This window comes from Pongo pygmaeus, chromosome 18, assembly GCF_028885625.2.
Source record: "Pongo pygmaeus isolate AG05252 chromosome 18, NHGRI_mPonPyg2-v2.0_pri, whole genome shotgun sequence".
Classification (NCBI taxonomy): Eukaryota; Metazoa; Chordata; class Mammalia; order Primates; family Hominidae; genus Pongo; species Pongo pygmaeus.
The window spans coordinates 42,344,088-42,357,511 of NC_072391.2; the positions used below are offsets into that span (position 1 = coordinate 42,344,088).

Genomic DNA, 13,424 nt, shown 5'->3' on the forward strand with positions numbered 1-13,424 from the left:
CATAGCTCAGGTGAGGAGCAGAGGTCCATCTGACCAGACCCCCAGTCCAAGGCCACTCCTGCCCACATGCAGCGTCAGTTTTCCCTCCTAAGCACGAAGAGTGTTGGCCTTTCAAGGACCTCTGCCTGAAATGAATGAGGCTCCCAGGAGCTTCAACACAATATCCTCACCCAGTCATGCTCACAGCTCGGCCATGTGTCTCCTCCCATTCCCTCTGCTTCCCCCAAGCAGCTTTTCTTGCTGAGATGTCGGGGTGCTTCATCCTGGCCTGAAAGCCTCAGGGCATAAGGGAGTCTCCATGGGAGCCCCAACCCATGCAGGGAGGCACACAGGGAGAGCCCCCACCAGGAAGGAGGCACAGCAGGTAACCCAGCTAAGTGAACAAGCCAGGACAGGCATTGAGAGCAGTTTACCAGGAGGGGAAACCCAGGCCTTTGCAGAGCTGGGAGCCTCAGAAGTAGCTGAGAAGCCTTGGCTTGCAAGCCGCAGAGCCCCTAAGCCACACCCTGCAGAGCTCCAGGGCCTGGCGGGCACTGGTGAGGATGGCGTCCGGGAGGCCTCAGCTCTCTTTTGTCCTAATGTCCAGGGCTGTCACCATTCCCTCCCTCACAGCTCAACCAGTTTTTTTTTCTTTCTGGGGGCTGGGGTGGGGCTGCCTTCCTGCCTAAACTCATTTGTAGGCTCGACTGCCTTACCCACAGGAGAGAGGCACCAGGGGCCCAGGAAGGAGAAAGGAGGCAGCCCCTTTCTCACAGTGACCTCCTCGCCATTCACATGCAGCAATAGGCCCACATCTCAGAGGAGGATGCTGAGGCACAGGTGAGAGCAATGCAGAGAGACACTGGGAAGAGGTACCTCTCACAGCTCTGAGCTGTCCTCCAGGCCTCCAGGGGTGGTGGAAGGAGGCCCCTGGGTGATGAAGACAGCTCAACAGCTGTAGCAGAGGCTGTTCCCAGGACTGGTCGATGACAGTGACTCAACGCTGCCCACCCCTAGACTGTGCATTCTGAAAGTGGCCCATCAGTTACCCCCACAGCATGAGCCCACACCTGTCTGGACGGCCAGGTAGGCAGAGGTGAGCAGGGACTCAGAGGAAGGGCACTAAGGTGTGTGGACAGGAGCAGGGGCCTTTGGGACAGGTGAGCCAGAAATTTTCATCCTCTTCTTGGGTTTGCTTCTCTCCTGGGGTCTGTTTTCCTTTTTCCATCTGCCTCTGTCTCCCTGGCTGTTTTCTCCTCGCTCACTTGCCTGCTCACCCCAGAGGTCCCAGGGGCCCAGCCCACTACCACTTGTCCCCAGGTTATAGCTGCCCCTTCCATGTCCATCCCAGGAGGGCCCTCATCTGCATGAGCACATCTTTGGGCTCCTCTGAAACGAGAAACCCCACCTCCCTTACAGACCTCTCCATGGCTGGACAAAGTCCACCTGCCATTGTTCCAGGCCAGAATGCCTGGACATTATCCCCCTAACTGCTCTCTCATACCCACAGCCCATCCCCAAAAACACTGTTGGCTCCCCTTTTCCAACCCTCACACCCACCCTCTCCTCCCACTGGGCTGTAGCTTTTGTCTCCTGGTGACTTAACCCCTTTATCTGCCCCATGGCAGCCACCTGAGCTTCTGTGCATTGCTGTGCTCACACCTGCAGTAGTAGAGCCCACATCAAAGTTCTCACAGGCCAGTCCTGGCCTCCTCACTGCTCCTGGAACCCCAGGGCTGTGTGCCCCAATCTCCCCATCTGTAGCATGGGTGTCTGCTCCCACCCCTGGCCTGCCACCCAGAGCCCAGGACAAAGCATCCAGAGTTATCTGGATGGCCCAATCTCACCTCCAGCGTGAGGGAATGCCAACCATTGTTTGACTCCGTGGAGGTCATCCCCCAGGCCTCAGTCCCTCACCTACCATTCACAAGTAACTTCATTAAAAAGCAGACAAGAGCAGGAACAGATAATTTCCAATAAGAAGACAATGATGGCCAACAAGTATGTAAAAAATGCTCAACATTGCCAATGATCAGAGAAAAGCCAATTAAAAACCACAATGAAATACAATTTTACACCATTCATAGTGGCTAATTATTTAAAAGCAAAAAAAAAGTCAGATATTGGCAAGGATACAGAGAACAGAGAATACTTATACATTGTTTGTGGTAATGTAAATTTCTACAACCTCTAAGGAAAACAGTACGGAGATTTCTCAAAAAACTCAAAATAGAACTTCCATTTGATATAGCATTCCCACTACTAGGTATCTATCCGAAGGAAAATAATTTATTACATAAAGAAGATACCCACACTCATATGTTTACTGCATCTGTATTCATAATAGCAAAGATATGGAGTGAATTTAAATTTTGCTATACAGTTGTACCCTGGAATACTATTCTGCCATAAAAAAGAATAAAATCATGTCTTTTGCAGCAACATAAATGGAACTGGAGGCTTTTGCAGCAACATAAATGGAACTGGAGGCCATTACTGTAAATTAAATAACTCAGAAACAGAAATACAACGTTTTCTCCCTTACATGTGGGAGCTCAATAATTCATACACTTGGATATACAGACTGGAAAAATAGACACTGGAGGCTCAGAGAGATGGGAGGTTGGTAGGGGGGTTAGAAATGAGAAAGTACCTAATTGAAACAATGAGCACCATTCAGGTGATTCTTACACAAAAGCCCATACTTCATCACTATGCAACATGTCAGTGTAATGAAACTGCATTTGTATTGTCTAATATATTAATAAACAGAAAAAAAGACTTTTATCAAAACGGCAGATGGAATAGACCTCATAATTTTCATAAATATTTAGATTAGGCTGAAAAATAATTTTAATAAAAATAAAGAAATAATAATATTGTGTTTTAAGAATGGTATAAAAGATAATTTGATGAATTAGAGTAGTTAGCACTTAGCACAGACAATATGCAAGGCAACATTCTAAGCCATTAGACATTTGTAGACAGAATATCTCACAGTGTAAAATAATACAAATATTCATTGGCAATGACAAATTGACATATTTTCAATCATATTAGATAATATTAAAACCATTAAAAAATTTACTGTTTGTTTCATAATAAAGGATCATAATGTTAAATAATTTCATTAAAAAGTTTGACTAATTAGGCATAGAGGTAAATGGGCAGCATGTTGACCAGTAAACAGAGTATACACATTATTTTCAAAGACAAAACAAAATTATTTTATATTTATTTATTTATTTATTTATCTGGGTGGGGGGAGCAGCTTTATCAGCTAGGGATATGGTGGGGTTCTGTCCCTTGGAGGTGGGATCCTCCACTGGTCAGCTTCAGCAGTGGTCCAGGAGGTGCCATGCAATTCAGTGCTGGACTCAGCCGGGGGCTGGGCCTTCAAGAAGGCAAACTTTGCAAGGAAGCAGTAGCTGCAGGGTCCTCACTGCCCAATCCACCCTGCTGCACTGGGTCCCTGGTGCTCCTCAGGCTCCCGCCAAGCCTGTGTCTCTATATGGTAGTGATTCATCCTGCCCGGAACTTTCTCCTCAGAGCCAAGTTTGATGCAGGCCAAGCATTTCTGCTCCCTCTCATTGGGATGGACTTTGCACTCGGGTTTCCTCCAGTCCTTCTTCTGGCTGCTTGTCTGCCTGAGCTTAAATTCCAGCCTCACAAATGCTCCAGCTGGGACAAGCATGTCCACAGTGCTGTCCACACTGGTCTCCTGGAAGCACACTGCATGGGCAGGTGGATTCCTATAGGGCCACCTGCAGGCCCTGGCGCTGGGCCCCATGAGCTCAGCCCTGCCCATCCCCCTGCACCCACCCATGGGGCCAGCGGGATCCACAGCCATCCCTTGCTTCCACTGCCACCCCAGCCCTGCGAAGCAGGTGTGTGCCCCTCAGCTCTGCAAGCCCTCCGGGAGCTGCCTCCTCTCCTACCCTGCCCCTTGGGGGGCCATACCCACAGAATGCTGGGCAGAGGTCAAAGAACCAGAAAATGTCCCTTTCTCCAAATTGACTTCGGGGTCCACCTGGTCCCCTCCACTCCCTCCCACCGTGCCCGCACATTCCCAGGGTCCTGCAGATTTAGCAAAGTTCCCTGCCCCCTACCGGTGCTGGGAAGCAGTCCTGTTGCCCACTCCCACACTTTACTTCTTTTCTGGCTTATTCTCTCTCCCCATGGAGTCTCCAATGTGACACACTCTCCTCCCTACTGTCCCTGGAGCCCCACTCTGCTTCCCATGCTCAGTCTCCTCCCTGACTGCTTCTCCCTCCCTATCCTGAATCTGTGGGCTCCCACGGGGTGCCCCCCAGTTCCCGGGTCCCAAGAAAAACCGACAAAATTATTTTAAATTGGAACATTTGAATTCCACTGAATTTATGTCAGCAAAAACCCATCTGGTCATATTTTAAAGAATTATGAATTGATAACAGCAACTATCAATTTAAAGTGTAACTAGGATTAAGAATATCCACCATTAGCACCTGAGATCAGGACTTCCAGGCCAGCCTGGCCAACACGGGGAAACCCTGTCTCTACTGAAAATACAAAAATTAGCCGGGAATGGTGACGGGAGGCTGAGGCAAGAGAATCACTTAAACACGGGAGGTAGAGGTGGCAGTGAGCCAAGAACACCCAACTGCACTCCAGCCTGGGCAACCAAGTGAAACTTCATCAAAAAAAAAAAAAGAAAAAGAAAAAGAAAGAAAAAAGAAACAGCATTTTACTGACAACAACAACAACAATATTGCAGCGGGATTTTTAAGGAATCAGAGAGACCAATGGGGTTCAGGAGGATATTTATTAATTATTTAGGTGCACTGGCCCAGTTGGATTAACATCTAAAGGACTGAGCCCTGAACAAAGAGCTAAGTTACCTTTTAAGCATTTTGTTGGTGGGGGGAGATCTGTGCAGGGGGAATCATACCACAGAAGCAAGAAACAAAGACAGTTATTCAGTTGAGACAGGCATTACATCATTTCTTACTTTTCAAGGAAAAACATGTTTTACAACTTGAGTTTATCTGTCTAGTGACCTGGCAGCTTCACAGCTAGGGAAACAGGGTCTTCACCATGCCTGGGAAGGGAGGGGAGATAAGGCTCACTAGCCACAGAAAAACAGGCAGTTAGTTTTTAAAGGACTCCAGCCCTTTCTCTTTCTCAGGGGGAGTTGGGTATTCTTACATACAACTGAGTTTCTACTTACACACTCTTTAATTTCTTTTAATTTGTGTTCCATTCCTTCCTTTGATGCTTTTTATAACAGAGGTGTTAATAGAAATCACCCCTGTTTGCCACCTCCTCATGGAGCTGAGCTGCTTCTTCTACTGGCAGTGGCTGCTATCTGGTTAATGCCATCAACTGTGTGGTAGTGTGTGGGGCTACTATTGCCTCTATAGCTGACTGAATACACCTAATAAACAGGGGTAAGAGGCAAGGGAGGATGAGACAGATGCCAAGAATAAGCAAGAGTCCACTAATGAGGGTTTTGAATTCTCCAAAGGCTGAGAACCATCCTCCAAACAAGGAATCTGGGGACCACCTGGACCAAGTCTGAACTGGAACATGGGCCAACTTGCACATTCTAGCTGTGATTTTCATGACAGCTCAGCTATTATAATCGATTTCTAGGCAACAGTTGGTTAAACTAAATTTTCCACATGCTCCTCCTTCTGAGGCTAAGAGGTAATCTAAATCCAGCCTGTTCTGATATACAGCATTCCTCATTTGTGTTGCTTGTATTGCCAATAAATCTAGTGTCCTTGATGTTTCATTGGTTATAATTTCAAAGACTGCCTGCAAACTTATGATGCAGTTGAGCATATAGATGGGGGTAAAGTACCACCATGATCCATCATGTTCCCAAGTTGCTGGCCCATAGTATTTAATGATTCTTTCAGGAGGCCATTTATTATCTTTCCAGTCTCCTATGTCCACATCTTTTATGATATTTGTGTCTATTTTTGTGATTATGTTTTTCTAGTTGTTTTTTTTTTGTTTTTTTTTTTTTGCCTTTAGTGTTCTTGCTTTTTGGTGCCCCTTGCAGTGCATCCCTGCCACCTCTTTAGGGGCTTATACAGCATTTAAGAGCTGGACAATTTCTTCCTTTTATTTTATTTCTTTACTTCCAGCAGTTAAAAGTCTTTATTTTTTTCTTTCTAAATAGCCTCATGAACATGCAAAGTGGCAGAGGCATATTTGGAATCTGTGTAAATATTTGTCTTCTGGTCTTTTGCTAGCCAGAGAGCTCTTGTCAGAGCTATTAGCTCTGCTTTCTAAGCAGAAGTTTCTGTAGGCAAAGACTGCACCTTTACTACTGAGTCCAAAGTCACCACTGCATACCTAGCTCACTGGACTCCCTTTAGTATGAAATTGCTTCCATCAGTAAAATGTTTAATGTCCAGGTCCCCAAGGGGCCGATCTGTCAAATCTCTCTGGCTTGAGAACACTTTATCTAACCACATCTACACAGCAATGAAGGGGGCCTCCTGGCACTGACACGATGAGGAGCAAGATAGCCAGGTTTAGGGTATTCATGGTCTCTAAAGTCGATTTATTAGCTTTCTGTGCCAGTAGGGCAGTGGCAGCTAGTGCTTTAAAACAAGGAGGCCACCCAAGTGCCACAGAATTTAATTGCCTGGATAAGTATGTCACTGGGCAATGCCATGACCTTATGGCTTGAGTTAGAACCCCTATGGCCTGCCTTTCACTTGTGGACATACAAGAAGAAGAGCTTAGTTAGTTCAATCTGGCAGTCCTAAAGCTGGGGCCTTAGTCAAGGTTTCTTTGATTTCTTTAAAAGCATGTTCCTGGTTGGCCTCCTAGAGGAAGGGCTCCTTTTTTCTTCCCCTTTGTGGCTTCATATAATGGCTTAGCCATGAGCAAGAAATTTGGGATTTAAATGTGGCAGAACCTTGCTGCCCTTAGGAACTGTCTTATTTCATACCAGGTGTTTGGTTGGAGTAGGGAGTGCACAGACAGCCTGCTTTTGTTCACTATTAAGCAATCTTTCCTCTTGGCTTATATAAAAGCTTAAATACTGGACACTTTTAGAGCAGATTTGAGCTCTTTTCCTGACACTTTATATCCTGCCTTCCACAGCAGGTGCAGGGGGTCTCGGGTTTCTCCTGAGTGCAGTAGCCCCTGGGCCAGTGGTTTTTTTCGTACCATGGCCCTGATCATTCTCCTTATTCTTTTGATATTCATCCTTCCAGTGTCCTTTCCTTTTGCACCATGCACATTAATCTCTCTCTAGCCTTGGCCAGCTTTCAAACACCTGTCCAGACTAGCCTTTTCCATAACTACATTAACGCCAGCATCCATGCCTCCTTGCAAAGCCAGATTCTCTTCCTGTTAGGGCTGCTGCTAGTAAATTAGCCTTTCTTAAGCCTCAATCAGTCTCCTTCTTTGTCCCTTGATCTCAGTTAATGTACACCTTGGTAGCCACTTTAATAAGCTGAGTAGCATTCATGCCTATGGAGCTTCTAACTTCTGCAATTTATGCCTGGTATCTCCTTGTGCCTGCCTTACAAATGCCATATTCCCTGTGCACTGATTTTTGGCAAGCCCAGGGTTAAACGGAGTGTACAACCAAAATGCCTCACAAAGTCTTTCATAAAACTAGCTGGTGCTTTTATGTGCACCCTGGAGCACCTCTGAGATTTTTTGTATTGATTGCCTTTTTCTTTTACCATCCTTTAGCCTTTGCAGAAGTGCTTCTCAGCACCTTTGTAGGTGCTGAAGCTGGACTGCATTATCTGGGCCCTAGTGGGGATCCTCTTGTCCTCTTAAGAGGCATAAGCATAACTTGGGCACAGCCAGACCTGAGACAGCCTGCCTGACTTTTCGAGCCTTTCACTTTAACTTCCCAGAGCTCTGACTTCTTCTTATCTGATGAGACTAGGAGCCTTTATCTGTCTGAATTTAACTCCTTAGGGGCAGTTAACGTTGGTAAAGGGGGATAGATTGGAATGTAGGGAGGAGGGGTCTCTATTCCCACCTGTGGTTCTTGCAAAACCGGTTTTTCTGCCTTTCCTGAGACTTTTCTTTTGTCTCTATAGCTTCCAGGGCAGCTGATTTTTACTTTTACTTTTGGCTTGGTGGTGCTACAAGTCTCTGTGACTTTCTCTTTAACTCTGTAGCTGCCAGCACAGCTGATTTCTCTCAGCGTGAGCTGCGAGTGTTCTACAATAAACTGCTAGGCAGGGCTGCATTCATTTAGCAATGAGTCAACAAAAAGTCTAGGTCTGAATGCCCTGGCTGTCCTCTGACCCTAGTCACCACCTTAAAACACACGGCCAATTTCTCCATCTATAGTGCCTTTGGCCAGCCATCCAAAACTAAAAGAGGGCTATTCTAATTCACAGTATGTCCATAACTTTTGAACATCCAGTTTTATCCCATAATTACCTCCAAACCCTTTTTAAAAATTCTTCATTATGCATTCCAAAGGAGTCAGTTTTGATGCTTTTCCTCCCATTTCCTCCCTTGCAGCACACTTTCACTCTCATTTTCGCTATCGGCTCCACCAGACCAGGTCCTATTATGGGAGTTCCAGATGCTGCTTAGCCAGGAACGTGCCTTCCCCTGTCACAGCCTGCTATGGCTGTGGATCTGGCTCTACAAGCTGTATGCAGCATCCTAGGTCTGATTTCCCCTGCACTTGCCTCAGAGCACACAGTTCATACTAAGGGACCTGTGCCTCCCCACATCACTCCCCACGTTGGCCTTTTCCGAGACTGTCTCTTTCACACACTTTCACACACCTTCCCTGCCCCAGGACTCCTCATCAGATGAAATGAGCCTCTCTCATGTCCTGGGTGAGTTTACACGCACCCACACACTCCCAGTTGGGGTGGCAAGCCACTCTTGCCACACTGCCAGCAAGCTCTACCTTGCTCCACTTGCTGCTCTATTGGCCCATTTCCTCCTTTTTTCCAGTTCCTGTCTCCAGATCTAGTGAAGCACTTTCACTTCATTAGTGGGAATACAAGGATCATCCAAATTGGGAAGCCACTCCTGTCATCCCCCAGCTGCTCTGGGCTGGATTAGTGGTCATTCACCAGGAGGTGATCAAGCTCCTCTTCATCCTTATGAGACAGGCTTCCCTGCCTTGGGCCCTTGTTCCTTACCATGGTTCCTGAAGTGCTGGTATTGTCCTGCAACCCCATCCCTGGTTCCATCATACTGCTGGGCATGGTGCCAGGACACGGGGAGAGCCACTTTCCATCCGGGTGAAGCTCCCCCACAGTGCACCTTGGATGCCTGGTCTCCCCCAGCCCTGGGGCTCCAGTCCTGCAGGGAAAGGAGACAGTAAATCTGTCATCTCCAATCTCAGGTGGGCCCCCAGAAATGTAGCAGGATTTTTAAGGAATCAGAAAGACCGATGGGGTTCAGGGGGATATTTATTAATTATTTAGGTGCACCAACACAGTCAGATTAACATCCAAAGTACTGAGCCCTGAACCAAGAGTTAAGTTACCTTTTAAGCCTTTCATGGGTGGAGGGAGATCTGTGCAGGGGGAGTCATACTACAGAAGCAAGCAACAAAGACAGTTATTCAATTGAGACAGGCATTACATCATTTCTTACTTTTCAAGGAAAAACAAGTTTTGCGACTTGCGTTTATCTGTCTAGTGACCTTGCAGCTGCACAGCTAGGGAAACAGGGTCTTCCCCATGCCTGGGAAGGGAGGAGAGATAAGACTCACTAGCCACAGAAAAACAGGCAGTTAGTTTTTAAAGGAGGACTCCAGCTCTTTCTCTTTCTCAGGGGGAGTTGGGTTTTCTTACATACAACTGAGTTTCTGCTTACACACTCTTTAATATCTTTTAATTCCTGTTCCAAAACCTTGTTATAGCTAACAAACTAGTTCAATAAAGTTGCAGGATACAATATTAACATGAAAATTAGTTGCATTTTTATACATTAACAACAAGATATCTGAAAAAGGAATGAGGAAAACAATTCCATTTACAATATTATCAAATAGAATGAAGTAATTCTTTAAATAGAATGAGTTTAACCAAGAATATGAAAGATTTGCATACTGACAACTATAAAACATTGAAGAAAAAAATTGAAGAATACAAAATAGGAGCTATATCTTGTGTTCATGGATTCGAAAAATTAATGTTGTTAAAATTTCCATACTACACAAAGTCATCTACAGAGTTAAAGATATTTCTATCAAAATTTTAATGCCATTAAAATAAATGTAGAACGAACAATTGTAAAATTAGTATGGAGCCACAAGAGACCCCAAATAGTCAAATACTGAGAAAAAAAGATGCTGAAAACCTCAAACTTCCTGATTACAAACTGTATTACAAAGCTATAGTCATCAAAATAGTATAGTATCTACCTAAAAACCAATGGAACAGAATAGAGGACCTAGAAATTAACTCACACATATACACTCACCTGATCCCACAGAATTAGGAAAAGATAGACACATCAAGAAATGGTGTAGAAAAAACTAGATATCCACACAAAAAAAGCGAAACTTTCTCTTATATCATCACAAAAATGAGTTTAAAATAAAGATTTAAATGTAAGAACTGAAATCATGAATCTTCTAAAAAATAGGAAAAAAGGTCATTGACACTGGTCGTGGCAATGATGTTTTGGATTCTACACAAAGAACACAAGCAACAAAAGCAAAAAAAGGAGAACTATGTTCAAGTAAAAAATTTCTGCACATTAAAGGAAACAATCAACAAAATATAAAGGCAATGTAAGGGATGGGAGAAAATATTTGTAAACCATATGTAGGATAATATGTTACTATCCAAAATATACATAATACTAATCAATACAAACAAGGAAAAAAAAAAAAAACGCATGGCAGAACAAAAGAAAAACCTACACCCTGGTTAATTGGGCAAAACATCTAAATAGCCATTTTTCCAAAGACATAAAATGGCCAGCATGTATATAAAAAAGATTCTCAACATCACTAATTATCAGAGTAATTGAAATCAAAATCAGAATAAGATATCATTTTATCGTGGTGTGAGGATAGTTGTTATCAAAAAGTCAAAAGATAAAAAGTGTTAGGGTGCAAAGAAAAGAGAATATTTGTACATTGTTGCTGAGCATGTCCACTGGGCAGCCATTATAAAAAAAAACACAGTAGGGAGTTTCCTTAAAATGTTCAAACTAGAAGTACCACTAATCCCAATTTGGAGTATACAGCCAAGGGACATGAAGTCAGTATCACCAAGGGCACTGGCACTCCTCTGATACAAATAAATGGATAAACTGTGAGAGAGAGACAATTCAGCTTTAATAAACAATGAAATTCTTTCCTTTACAAAAATATTGATGAACCTTGAAGACAAGATACTAAGTGAAATACACAAAGACAAATACTACATGATGTCATTTTTATGTGGAATAAGAAAGAAAGAGAGAAAGAGAAGAAAGAGAGAGGGAAAGAAAGAAAAAAGAAGAAGAAAAAGAAAAGAAAAAGAGAGTAGAATGGTTGTTACCATGGGCTAAGAAGTGGGAAAGTGGGAAGATATCCATCAAACGGTGAACACCTTCAACTATATAGTGAAAAATGGCTGGGGACCTAATGTGCAGAATGGTGAATACAGTGAATAATAATATGTACTTGAAATTTGTTTCAAAAGTGGATCTCAGGTGCTTTCACCACACACACAGAAAACTATAAAGCAACTATGTGACGAGATAGATATGTTAACCAACTTCATTGAGATAATTTAAACATGTATATACATCTCAAAGCACTCTATTGTATACCCTAAATATATACACGTTTCAATGTGTAAATCATAGTTCAATAAATTTGGAAAAAAATAAGAGTAATCGGCAGGTCCTATCTAGCCACAGGTAAGCTTTATTTAAAACTCTCTTGACCACTGTTTCTGGCTCAACCTGGGAACAGCCCGAGCACTTCTGGCCCCTTGACTTCTCCAACGCTCCTCCAGCTATTCCCATAGCTGGGGAAGATGTAATAGTTCCCAGGAATCTTCTGGTTTCCAGCTGCGCAGATTGAGCAGGGCCAGCAGCCATCCCCTTGCACATTGCCCACAGCCCCATTTGGCTCCTGGCAATGCGTGTCAGGGCGTTCTGGTAGGGGTCACAGCAGCCAGCCTGGGCGAGGCTGCCTTTCACCGCCTGCGCTCCCATGGTCTCTGGCTCCACAGGTGTCCAGTAAGGCCCAGCGTAGCCCTCCTCACATTAGCAGTGAAGACAATGTAACTGCAGAAGACATTGAGGAGGAAAATGAGAAAAAACATTGGCTCCTCTGTGTTAGAGTAATTTTCAGTAGATCATCCTTGTTGCAGACAGGATCACTCTTTATCATTACCAATGAAAAACCCGCTACAATTGGACTAGAAAATGATCTGGAGCATACTCTTTGAATCCCTGAAGGTGGCATCAGTAAGTTTCATGCAGACATTTATTTTGACCATGACTTTCAAAGTTATGTCTTGTAGATCAAAGCAGTCAAAATGGAACAATTATTAATGGGAAACGGATTGTTTAGCTGAAAACTAAATGTGACCCTTATGTACTTGAGCATAGACATGAAGTGAAAATCGGAGAGACTGTGTTACCTTTTCACTTTCACCCTGGCAGTGATAGCTGTGATGGCAGGGACCCAGGGCAGGTTAGAGCTCACCTTCACCTTGATAAAAAAGATGAATTGCTTATTGGTTCAACACTAAGTAAGGAGAATAAAGAGTTGGAAATAAGAAAATAATTAAAGAAAATACAAGTAAAATATGGTTTACAGAATATAGACTATGAAGATGAATAGACATTGAAGGATCTGTAATATAAAGATAGAGCTGGAAAATGTAGGGAGTAGATTGGAAGTGAAGAAACTTTCTAAAGAGATGATGCTCCTGCATCTATCCATTCTGAAACTACTGACAGCAACAAAAGTCAGAAGATGTTGAAGAAGATGAGTTGGAAAAAATGAGATGGCCTGGGGAAGGATGGTGGGGGAATGACAACTTCAGCTTCAGCTTCAGGGAACACATGTAGGCTTGGGGACAGGCAATCCATCCTCAATTGAAGATATTCACCTTTTCCAAAACAAAAACAAACAACCTGAACAAAAGCATGAGAGGAGTTTGCTGAAAATTTCCCAGACACTAAACCTTAAAAAGATAATCTAGGGACCATGCCTTGGGTAAAAGGGACTGTAGGGTGAAGGTTAATCATAGGAGAAATCTCAAGCTTTTTTAAAAATAGAGTTTGGAAACTCTTATTTATTTTATTTTTTGCAGAACTTTTCTCCCCAAAAGAGTCTGCAGCCCAAAAGAACTGTGGCACAGTTTTCCCATTTCTGATTCAGAATGTGTAATGAAGTTTGATTTGCAGCTTTTAAAACCATGTTTCAAACTAATAAATAGTGACTGAATCAAGCTGTACAGTAAGTGGACTAAAGTTTACAGGGCACAGATCAG

General features: G+C 43.8%; 1 pseudogene; it reads left to right on the forward strand.

Annotated features, from left to right (window-relative positions):
* The first annotated feature begins 7,212 nt into the window (after positions 1–7,212).
* Positions 7,213–13,168, forward strand: LOC129015135 (angiogenic factor with G patch and FHA domains 1-like; annotated as a pseudogene).
* The last annotated feature ends 256 nt before the right edge of the window (positions 13,169–13,424 follow it).